Source organism: Rhinoraja longicauda, chromosome 32 (assembly GCF_053455715.1).
Source record: "Rhinoraja longicauda isolate Sanriku21f chromosome 32, sRhiLon1.1, whole genome shotgun sequence".
Classification (NCBI taxonomy): Eukaryota; Metazoa; Chordata; class Chondrichthyes; order Rajiformes; family Arhynchobatidae; genus Rhinoraja; species Rhinoraja longicauda.
The window spans coordinates 4087467-4100320 of NC_135984.1; positions in this window are offsets into that span (position 1 = coordinate 4087467).

The window sequence follows — 12854 nt, forward strand, 5'->3', positions numbered from 1 at the left end:
GATTGGACACATTAGAGGCAGATAACATGTTCCCAATGTTGGGGGAGTCCAGAACAAGGGGCCACAGTTTTGAGAATAAGGGGTAGGCCATTTAGAACGGAGATGAGGAAGAACTTTTTCAGTCAGAGGGTGGTGAAGGTGTGGAATTCTCTGCCTCAGAAGGCAGTGGAGGCCAGTTCGTTGGATGCTTTCAAGAGAGAGCTGGATAGAGCTCTTAAGGATAGCGGAGTGAGGGGGTATGGGGAGAAGGCAGGAACGGGGTACTGATTGATAGTGATCAGCCATGATCGCATTGAATGGCGGTGCTGGCTCGAAGGGCTGAATGGCCTACTCCTGCACCTATTGTCTATTGTCTATTGTCTATTGTAACTCAGTGGGTCAGAGGGCATCTCTGGAGAGAAAGAATAGAACATAGAAACATAGAAAATAGGTGCAGGAGTAGGCCATTCGGCCCTTCGAGCCTGTACGCACCGCCATTCAATATGATCATGGCTGATCATCCAACTCAGTATCCCGTACCTGCCTTCTCTCCATACCCCCTGATCCCGTTAGCCACAAGGGCCACATCTAACTCCCTCTTAAATATAGCCAATGAACTGGACTCAACTACCTTCTGTGGCAGAGAATTCCACAGAATCACCACTCTGTGTGAAAAAAAAACTTTCTCAACTCGGTCCTAAAAGACTTCCCCCTTATCCTTAAACTGTGACCCTTTGTTCTGGACTTCCCCAACATCGGGAACAATCTTCCTGCATCTAGCCTGTCCAACCCCTTAATAGGTGACGCTTTGGGACGAGACCCTTCTTCAGACAGTCGGTCCCCCTGAGTTACTCCAGCTTTTTGTGCCTTCCTTCGGTTTAAACCAGCGCCTGCAGTTCCTTCCTCCACATCTCGTTCCCCCCCCCCCTCCCACCATCCCTCTTGCTCCCCCCTCCCTCTCCCTCCATGTCCCCCTCCCTCTCCCTCCATGTCCCCCTCCCTCCTCCTCCATGTCCCCCTCCTCTCCCTCCATGTCCCCCTCCCTCTCCCTCCATGTCCCCCTCCCTCTCCCTCCATGTCCCCCTCTCCCCACCCTTTCCTCATCTCCTTTTCATTTCCTCCTCCCATCCTCAACAGCTGAGTTGTTCTATTCACTTAAGATCGACAAAGAAGGGTCTCGACCCGAAACGTCACCCATTCCTTCCTTCCAGAGATGTTGCCTGTCCCACTGAGTTACTCCAGCATCTTGTGTCTATCCTCGGTTTAAACAGCATCTGCAGTTCCTTCCTACACATTTGTTCTATTCAGTTGTTCCCTGTCGAACGTTATTAGTGGTCTCAGGGAAATCCCCCTGAAATAAGAGCATTTGGCCATTCGGCCCATCGTCAGGTTTGCTGCTGTTCATCCTCTACAAATGTACTAATCCCTGTTCCCATTCGCCCTTTACTTTCCTTCTACTTCAACGCTCTCCCAATGTTCTTTCATCTCCAGAGTGACGTAAATCCTCACGATGATCGTCATTGCAATAAAACTGAGACCAGCGTGGATCCAATCACAGTGACCCTCGGCACGACTGCTCACTACTAGTCCCAGCTACTACAAAGTATTGAAATGGAAGATTCTTTAGCTTCATTTGTGAAGCTGCTGCTCCTGGTCTGGTGACGTCAAGCATGAGGTTATTGCAATAAACAACATTCCTGACATTCCCCTCTCTCTCTCTCTCTCTCTCTCTCTCTCTCTCTCTCTCTCTCTCTCTCTCTCTCCTCTCTCTCTCTCTCTCTCTCTCTCTCTCTCTCTCTCTCTCTCTCTCTCTCTCTCTCTATCTCTCTCTCTCTCTCTCTCTCTCTCTCTCTCTCTCTCTCTCTCTCTCTCTCTCTCTCTCTCTCTCTCCCTCTCTCCCTCTCTCTCCCTCTCTCCCTCTCCCTCTCTTTCTCTTTCTTTCGGGCAATGGCTGAACATTTAGAACTGAAATCATTCGGCTTGCAGCTCCATGTTGACCCTTGGTCTGTGAATCCCCCTCTCACCCCCTGGTCTGTCTGACCCCCTCACCCCCCTGGTCTGTGAATCCCCCCCTCACCCCCTGGTCTGTGAATCCCCCCCTCACCCCCTGGTCTGTCTGACCCCCTCACCCCCTGGTCTGTCTGACCCCCTCACCCCCTGGTCTGTGATCCCCCCTCACTCCTTGTCCACGAGTCCCCCTCTCCACCCCTGGTCAGTGAATCCCACCCATTTTCACTCCTGGTCAGTCAGGCTCGCTCGCTAGTCTGACCTCTCAGTCCCACTCCTACTCCCGTTCAAAAGACCAATCCAGGTTCTGCTCCCATCACCCTGTGCTCCCTCCCAGTCCACAAAGCTCATTCTCACTCCTCGTCTGCCTGACAAGTCCCACTCCAGGTCTCCGAGCTCCGCTCCCACTCCTGATCCAGGTCCCACTCCAGGTCTCCGAGCTCCGCTCCCACTCCTGATCCAGGTCCCACTCCAGGTTAGTGAGTCCACTCCCACTCCTGGAAAAGGCTCTTGATTTGCAATAAGGCTTTTTGAAGGGTCTCGACCCGAACCGTCACCCATTCCTTCTCTCCAGAGATGCTGCCTGTCCCACTGAGTTACTCCAGCACATTGTGTCTATCTTCTAATTAATCCAGCACCTGCAGTTCCTTCCGACACAGGGGTTTTGGTTCAGTCGTTGTCAGTCAGTTGAGTTCATTGTCACGTGTACCGAGGTACAGTGAAAAGCCTTTTGTTGCGTGCTATCCAGTCAACAGAAAGACAACACATGATTACAGTCGAGCCAATCACCCTGTTACAAACATATGGGTTATGCTCTGGGTGCAAACTACCTTCCTCCTTACCAGGGCCTAGCATCAAAATCAATGCACAGGAGGAACTCAGCGGGGTCAGGCAGCATCTACGGAGCAAATAGGACAGATGACGTTGGGACATATTATAGACAATAGACAATACGTGCAGGAGGAGGCCATTCGGCCCTTCGAGCCAGCACCACCATTCAATGTGATCCTGGCTGATCATTCTCAATCAGTACCCCGTTCCTGCCTTCTCCCCATACCCCCTGACTCCGCTATCCTTAAGAGCTCTATCCAGCTCTCTCTTGAATGCATTCAGAGAATTGGCCTCCACTGCCTTCTGAGGCAGAGAATTCCACAGATTCACAACTCTCTGACTGAAAAAGTTTTTCCTCGTCTCCGTTCTAAATGGCCTACCCCTTATTCTTAAACTGTGGCCCCTTGTTCTGGACTCCCCCAACATTGGGAACATGTTTCCTGCCTCTAACGCATCCAACCCCTTAATAATCTTATACGTTTCGATAAGATCTCCTCTCATCCTTCTAAATTCCAGTGTATTCGGAGACGGACAGATGTTGAGTGCTGCTGGAAGGTCATCAACTCGGTGAAGGGCACTCTTTGGTCTGCCCAAAGCATGTGGACCTCCCAGCAGAGTGAGATGCCCCTCACTGGTCGGGAACCTGCTGCGGAATCCCTTTGGTCCTTACCTGCTGAGTTCCTCCTGCACTTTGTTTGTTAAACTAGGTGTTGGTCAAAGATAACAGAGCAGAGCAAGATAGACCACTCGACCCTAAAAACCGTTGTACGTCACGGCGCCATTTTAGTGGGCAGAAACTTGCAGAAACATTTAAAAAGAAAAATAGTGCTACCCTTTAAACCTACTCCCCGGTGATAATACTTTCAGATGCATGTTGCTTCCATGTAATTGATAGTCACGTGGAAGGGGATGTAATTCATTGAGCGGCACGGTGGCGCAGCGGTAGAGTTGCTGCCTTACAGCGCCAGGGACCCAGGTTCGATCCTGACCACGGGTGCTGTCTGTACCAAAGATAACAGAGCAGAGCAAGATAGGCCACTCGACCCTAAAAACCGTAGTACGTCACGGCGCCATTTTAGTGGGCAGAAACTTGCAGAAACATTTAAAAGAAAAGTAACAACAATCTGGGAATTGATAGATGAGATATGTTCTGCATTTTAATGGTATCATCACACAGACTGTTCCCCCAAAACACTGATTACACCGCGAGAGGCCTACTAAAATGGCTCCTTTGCGTACTACACTTCAGTATAGGTGACTACAACGGAGCGGTCCATCTTGTTCCTCTAGTATCTTTGGTGTAGGTACCTGGCAGGAGAAAGGAGCTGGGGTTACAGAGTGGGGAGGGATCAAGGTGTGTGAGGGGTAGGGGAGGGGAGGGCAGGAGTGTGTCTAGGGGTGGTGGGAGAGGCCCAGGGAGGAGGGTCAGGCAGAGCTGAGATAAACAGTGTTTACAGCAGATACCTGCCACATTCCAACGCTGGGTGTTACCTGCTGGAGACTATGGACAGGGCACTGACAGCTTCATGCCAGAGGCAGAAACTGGGGAACAGGTCAGGTGGCATTCCCCTCACAGCGAGCACAGCTCGACCAAACTAAGTGTCCCCGCCCAAAACGTCACCCATTCCTTCTCTCCGGAGATGCTGCCTGTCCCACTGAGTCACCCCAGCATTTTGTGTCCACCTTCAATGAAACAAAGTGGCTGCCACTGACTGGCACACCCCCACAGAGTGTGGACCTGCAAGTGTCACGGAGGTAAAAATGTAGAAATGGAGAAGGGTCCCGACCCGAAACATCATCCCTCCTTTTACGCCAGACCCGCTTGGGTTACTCCAGCACTTTGTGTCTTTCTTCTGTAGAAACGAAGAACTGCAGATGCGTGTTGAAACCAAAGACAGACACATAGTGCTGGAGTAACTCCAACGGGTTAAACTCAGAGGAGAGGTGCTGTCTTCGGTCGCAACTCTTCCTCAGAGAGTTTGATGAAGGGTTCCGACTAGAATAGTCACTTGTTCTTAGGGTTGCCAACCGTCCCGTATTAGCCGGGACATCCCATATTTTGGGCTGAATTATTTTGATCGCCCTTGTCCCATATTAGTAGGGGTTGCCAACTTCCTCAATCCCAAATATGGGACAAAGGGTGACGTCACCGCCCCGCGCCCCACGTGACCTCACCCAGCCAGCGGCCACGTGCTCCCGCTCCACCAATGTGGCGGTGATGTCACCTTGTCCCGCATTTAGGAGTGAGGAAGTTGGCAAGCCTCTTTGTTCTGTTTCTCCGGAGATGCTGCCTGACCTGCTGAGTTACCCCAGCACTTTGTTTTTTGACCAATCCCAGCTCTTTATACCAAAGATAAACACAAAATGTGTCCCAACCCAAAACGGCACCTATCCCTTTTCTCCAGAGATGCTGCCTGACCTGCTGAGTCTATCTTTGGTGTCACGCAGGTTGGCGTTGAGAGTGGGAGTGGCTCACCCAGCAGAAGTGCTCGGTCACTCAGCGTTTGCCCAGTGCCTTCTTTATAACTTCACATTCCTTGTATGTTTACATATTTGGCTAATAAATTAATTACAATTACAACCCTCTCATGTTTGGGATGTGGGAGGGAACCGGAAGCCCCCAGAGTCAACCAACAAGGGTCTGTGTTTGCCTTTCACACATTTAGCATGCTCTCCACAATATGTTGAAGGGCGGCACGGTGGCGCAGCGGTAGAGTTGCTGCCTTATAGCGAATGCAGCGCCGGAAACTCGGGTTCCATCCCGACTACGGGTGCTGTCTGTACGGAGTTTGTACGTTCTCCCCGTGACCTGCGTGGGCTTTCTCCGAGATCTTTGGTTTCCTCCCACACTCCAAAGACGTACAGGTTAATTGGCTTGGTAAATGTAAAAATTGTCCCTCGTGGGTGTAGGATAGTGTTAATTAGTGTTAATGTGCGGGGATCGCTGGTCGGCGCGGACCCGGTGGGCCGAAAGGGCCTGTTTCCACGCTGTATCTCTAAACTAAAACTAAAAATCTCTCTCTCTAAACTAAAACTTATAGTCATTCATAGTCATAGAGTCTTAAAGTCATATATCAGCCCCACTTGCCCATATCGACCAACATGTCATAAGATCATAAGATCATGTGATAGTAATGAATTAGGCCATTCGGCCCATTAAGTCTACTCCGCCATTCAATCAAGGCTGATCTATCTCTCCCTCCTAACCCCATTCTCCTGCCTTCTCCCCATAACCTCTGACACCCGCACTAATCACGAATCTATCTATCTCTGCATTAAATATATCCACTGACTCGGCCTCCACAGCCTTCTGTGGCAAAGAATTCCACCGATTCACCACCCTGTAGATGTCTGATCCACACTAGTCCCACCTGCCTGCGTTTGCCCCATATCCCTCTAAACCTGTCCTATCCATGTACCTGTCCAAATGTTTTATTTAAACGTTGTGATAGTGTCTGCACCAACAACCTTCTATGGCAGCTCGTTCCATAACCCCCATCCATTGTGTAAAACAGTTGTGTAAAAAAACCTGTGCATAGAATCTGGTATTGGTCAAAAAACAAAGTGCTGGAGTAACTCAGCGGGTCAGGCAGCATTTCTGGAGAGAAGGAACGGGTCAAGAAGGGTCTCAATCGTGAAACGTCACCCATTCCTTCTCTCCAGAGATGCTGCCTGACCCGCTGAGTTACTCCAGCACTTTGTGTCTGTCTTTGGGAAGCAGCAGGAAGCACTGTCCAGTGTTGTGGAGTTGGGGATACCTGCTCCTCCAGGTGTGTTGGTGACGGTGACCCTGAGAAGGCCAGAACACAACAGGTGACATCAGGAAGGGCAGAGCCCACAATGGCCCATTGTTGGCTGGAGAAGATGTGCTAACGAGAGGGATTCAAGAGGGCAGTCACGGTGGCGCAGTGGTAGAGTTGCTGCCTTACAGCGAATCCAGCGCCGGAGACCCGGGTTCGATCCTGACTACGGGCGCCGTCTGGACGGAGTTTGTACGTTCTCCCCGTGACCTGCGTGGGTTTTCTCTGAGATCTTCGGTTTCCTCCCACACTCCAAAGACGTGCAGGTTTGTAGGTTAATTGGCTTGGTAAATGTAAAAATTGTCCCTAGTGTGTGTAGGATAGTGTTAATGTGCGGTCGGTGCGGACCCGGTGGGCCGAAGGGCCTGTTTCCGCGCTGTATCTCTAAACTAAAGTGGGAGAACAGTGGAACTGGCAGGACAACTGGGGTGGGGGAGGGGAAATGCAGGAGTTACTTGAAATTAGAGAAATCAACGTTCATACCACTTGGTGTCACCGATGAGCAGGAGGCCACATGAGGAACACTGGAGACAGTGGGTGAGGTTGGAGGAGGTGCACGTGAACCTCTGTCTCACCTGGAAGGGCTGCTGGGCTCGCTAGATGGAGGTGAGGGAGGAGGTAACAGGGACAGGTCGGTGAGTTAATTGGCCGTTGCAAATTGTCCCAGTTGTGTGTAAGAAGTGGAATCTGGGCCCCAGAGCAATAGACAATTGAATGGCGGTGCTGGCTCGAAGGGCCGAATGGCCTCCTCCTGCACCTATTGTCTATTGTCTATTGTCTATAAAAAACAAGTCTTTTGGACGAGATTTCGTCACCCACAGTGCAACAATAAGAGCAATAAAATAAGTAATTACACAACCACAACCAACACAAAACAAACAAAAAAAAAGAAGAAACACCCATCACAGTGAGTCTCCACCGGTCACCTCCTCACAGTGATGGAAGGACAGAATGTATTTTCTCTTCCCCTGCCATCTTCTCCCGCGGTCAGGCTGTTGTAGTTGCCATGTTCCAGGCCGCGCCGGACGATGAAAGGTCCCCAGCGGGCCGACCCAAGCCCCGCGATCTGGAGCGGGCGAAGACGCTGCTCAGGACACTTCCAGTTTCCAGCCCCGCTATGTGGACGCTTCTGCAGGGCCGAATGGCCTCCTCCTGCACCTACTGTCTATTGTCTATTGAATCTGATGAAGGGTCTAGACTCGAAACGTCGCCTATTTCTTTTCTCCAGCGACGCTGCCTGGCCCGCTGAGTTACTCCAGCACTTTGTGTCTGTCTTCGGTGCAAACCAGCATCTGCAGTTCCTTCCTACACAATACATGATTACATTCCAGCTGTCCACAGTGTACAGACAATGTTGTATCCTTATTGTTTTGATGTGTTTTTGCTTTATTCTTAATTGTTAACTGTATGTTTGTGTTGTCATTTGTGAGCGGAGCACCAAGGCACATTCCTTGTATATGAACATACTTGGCCAATAAACTTATTCATTCATTCATTCAATCAGAAACATGCCTGACCGCCCCGACGTGGCAACTTCAACAGCCTGACCTCGGGAGAAGACGGCAGGGGAAGATAAAAGACATCCTGGCCTTCCATCACTGTGAGGAGGTGACTGGAGGAGACTCACTGTGATGGATGTTGCTTTTTTTTGTCTTGTGTTGGCTTTGTGATTGTGTGTGTCATTGCTTGTTTTTAGTGCTCTTATTGTTGGACTGTGGGTGACGGAATATCGTCCGAAAGACTTGTTTTTTTGGATGACAATAGACAATAGACAATAGGTACAGGAGTAGGCCATTCGGCCCTTCGAGCCAGCACTGCCATTCAATGTGATCATGGCTGATCATTCTCAATCAGTACCCCGTTCCTGCCTTCTCCCCATACCCCCTGACTCCGCTATCCTTAAGAGCTCTATCTAGCTCTCTCTTGAATGTATTCAGAGAATTGGTCTCCACTGCCCTCTGAGGCAGAGAATTCCACAGATTCACAACTCTCTGACTAAAAAAGTTTTTCCTCATCTCTGTTCTAAATGGCCTACCCCTTATTCTTAAACTGTGGCCCCTGGTTCTGGACAATAAAGGCTATTCTGATTCTGATTCTGATTCTGATTCTGATTCTGATTCTGATTCTGATTCTGATTCTGATTCTGATTCTGATTCTGATTCTGATTCTGATTTTGATGATAAAGTGAATAACCTGAATAACGTTTAGTACAAGATAAAGCCAGTAAAGTCTGATCAAAGACAGTCCATGGGTCGACAATGAAGTAGATGGTGGCTCAGGACTGTTCCCTGGTTGTGCGTAGGATGGTAAACTTTATTCACAGACCGCGTGACAAGTCGCAGATCAGTGGCTTTTGTGTTTGACAAGTATCTGCCGTTCTTTGTTTCGACTTGGTAGCTGTGATTTAATGGGGCCATGCTCAAGGCAATGCAGAACCGGTTTGACTGCAACATCATCGCAGGTATCTCTTTGAATCTTTGTTCCTGTTTTTGTGATGGCAGTGTCAATTGTTGAACACCAGGAGGCAGTGCTTGCACTACCAGGCATGTGTATTGGAGGAACAGCACCTCATATTTCGCCTGGGCAGCTTGCAGCCCAGTGGTATGAATATCGACTTCTCCAACTTTAGATAGTTCCTCTGTCCCTCTCTTCCCCTCCTCCTTCCCAGATCTCCCTCTATCTTCCTGTCTCCACCTACATCCCTCCTTTGTCCCGACCCTCTGACATCAGTCTGAAGGAGGGTCTTGACCCGAAACGTCACCCATTCATTCCTTCTCTCCTGAGATGCTGTCCGACCTACTGAGTTACTCCAGCATTTTGTGAATAAATACCTTCGATTTGTACCAGCATCTGCAGTTATTTTCTTATACTATGTGTATTGTGCAGACCCTGGAGAAGACTACAAACTGCTGGAGGAACTCAGAGGGTCTGGCAGTAGACTGTGGGGAGGGGGAGGGGGGGTGAGAGGAGGTCGATGTTTCAGTAGAAACCCTGCATCAGTCTTCACCGCGCAGTTCTTGCACAAGTCCAGCAACCGTTGATCACAAAATCTGCATCTTGGTGACATTTCACCAGAAATTCCTTTCCAATTAAAATGTTTTTCTAAATGTTCTTCGTTGTTCTCTCTCCCGGAAGATGACGACAGGCGGACACCGGCCAAGGTTTATGAGAATTACTTGCATTGATGCAGTGATTTCAACATCTTGAAATCGGCACCAAAAAAACAAAAACTGGAGTAACTCAGCGGGTCAGGCAGCATCTCTGGAGAAAAGCAACAGGTGACGTTTCGGGTCGGACTGAAAGTCAGGGGGACCGGGAACCGAGAGGTCCAGATGGTACAAGTAGGACAAATCAATAGTCAATAGTCAATAGTCAATAGTGGTTTATTTGTCACATACACATAAATGTGTAGTAAAATGAAACATTACCCACAGTTGAACAATAAGACCAATAAGATTAATCAATAAAAATGCAATAACACATACAATCACAACTAACACCAAACAAAAAGAAACATCCATCACAGTGAGTCTCCTCCAGTCCCTCCTCACTGTGATGGAAGGCCAGAATGTCTTTTTCTCTTCCCTGCCGTCTTGTCCCACGGTCAGGCTGTTGGAGTTGCCACGTCGGGGCGGTCGGGGCTCCCGATATTGAAGCCCCCGCTGGGCGGTGAAAAAAAATCCCGCGGCCTATTTCAGGCCGCGCCGGATGGTGAAAGGTCCGTGGCGGGCCGACCCAAGCCCCGCGATTCGGGGCGGGCGGACACGTTGCCTCTGCCGCTGCCGGAGCTCCCGATGTCGGCCCCCATCCAGGGGCCTGCGGGCTTCCGACGTCCACGCGGCCCGCGCCGGAGCCTCCGGAGACGAGTCGCAGCCGTTCCCGCAGCATTCGCAGGCAGCCAGCGCCGCAGGTGGTGAGTCCGAACCGCGGGCTCTGCGAACCAGAGACCCAGGTGGTCCCAGGTGCATGGCCGATGGTAGGCCGCAACGGGAACGGAGACACGATACAGAACAAAGGTCGCGTCTCCGTTCTGGAGAGAGAATGTTACAGTTACAGTTCCCGTTCCCTCCCACCCCCCCCCCCACCCCCCCAAAACATAACATACAACACTACATCATATTAACACTACAATTGAGACAAAAACAACAAAAAACACAAAAGACAGACGGACTGCAGGCAAGCCGCAGCTGCGACGGAAGACATGCGGAAAGCAAAGATGGCCAAGGAAAGGTTAAGGGCACAATGGTCCATTGGTCTCCTTCTTTCGTACGTCAAAGACGTACAGGTATGTAGGTTAATTGGCTGGGTAAATGTAAAAATTGTCCCTAGTGGGTGTAGGATAGTGTTAATGTGCGGGGATCGCTGGGCGGCACGGACTTGATGGGCCGAAAAGGCCTGTTTCGGCTGTATATATATGATATGATATGATAACTACAACAATCAAAATTGGCAATTGGTGCTTCAGAATACCGTAGTTGACCCTTTGCTGCGCATTTTGCCCGTTCTGTAGAACCGGCGGCACGGTGGCGCAGCGGTAGAGTTGCTGCCTTACAGCGAACGCAGCGCCGGAGACTCAGGTTCGATCCTGACTACGGGGACCGTCTGTACGGAGTTTGTACGTTCACCCCGTGACCTGCGTGGGTTTTCTCCGAGATCTTCGGTTTCCTCCCACACTCCAAAGACGTACAGGTATGTAGGTTAATTGGCTGGGCAAATGTAAAAATTGTCCCTAGTGGGTGTAGGATAGTGTTAATGTGCGGGGATCGCTGGGCGGCGCGGACCCGGTGGCCGAAGGGCCTGTTTCCGCGCTGTATCTCTAAATCTAAAAATCTAAAATCTACCCAGGGTGGACAACAAGGAGGTGAAGCAGCTCCCACTCCGGTCCATTGTTGGCTGGGGTGCAGGATAGCAAGTTTTACAGACTGTCTTTAGGACTGATAGGAATCTCTGCTTCAAAAAGGCAGCTAATATCATCAAAGACCACAACACCCTGGCCACACTCTCAATAAACTACTACCATCATGAAGGTGGTGCAGGACCCACCAACTGTAAGGCTCTTGAACACAGGGGGTTACCAACTTCCTCACTCCCCAATACGGACAAAGGGTGACGTCACCGCCCCGCGCCCCACGTGACCTCACCCGACCAGCGGCCACGAGCTCCCGCTCCACCATGGCGGCCGCAGCGGTAGAGTTGCTGCCTTACAGCGAATGCAGCGCCGGAGACTCAGGTTCGATCCTGACTATAGGCGCCGTCTGTACGGAGTTTGTACGTTCTCCCCGTGACCTGCGTGGGTTTTCTCCGAGATCTTCGGTTTCCTCCCACACTCCAAAGACGTACAGGTATGTAGGTTAATTGACTGGGTAAAATGTAAAAATTGTCCCTAGTGTGTGTAGGATAGTGTTAATGTGCGGGGATCGCTGGGCAGGCGCGGACTCGGTGGGCGAAGGGCCTGTTTCCGTGCTGTATCTCTAAATCTAAATCTAAATCTAAATCTAAATCTAAAAAAAAAATCTAAATAAAGAACCATCGAACCATTGAGTTGTCAGTGACATCCAAGTAACCAATAAGTGCACGCCCTGGCAAGTATGTTCTTGTATCGGCTGAGTCACTGCATGTAAAGTCCAACACCAGTGGGGCAGGTGGAAACACCTCTTAACCAGAGGGTGGTGAATCTGTGGAATTAATTGCCACAGAAGGCTGTGGGGGCCAAGTCAATGGATATTTTTAAGGCATGGATAGAAAGGTTATTGATTAGTGCGGGTGTCAGGGGTTATGGGGAGAAGGCAGGAGAATGGGGTTAGGAGGAGAGAGATAGATCAGCCAGTAGACTTGATGGGCCAAATGGCCCAATTCAGCTGCTATCGCTTATGAACTTATGAACAAGCCCGTGAAAATAAAACCCTCTGTGTGAGCCAGCGGGCCAGAATGACAAGCGATAAACATGTGGCGATGTGTGGTGCATGATTTCTCAGCAAGCCTCACAATAAGGCAACGAGGTGCAGTGGGGGGGGGGGGGGGGGGGGGGGGGGTAGGTGGAAATGTGTAGGAAGGAACTGCAGATGCTGGTTTAAACCAAAAATAGACACACACAAAATGCTGGAGTAACTCAGTGGGACGGGCAGCATCTCTGGAGAGAAGGAATGGGAGACGTTTGGGGTCGAGACCCTTCCTCAGAGCGAGAGGCTATGTTTGTGTCTATCTTCAGAGGAGGGGGTAGCAAGTCCACCGTTGGTG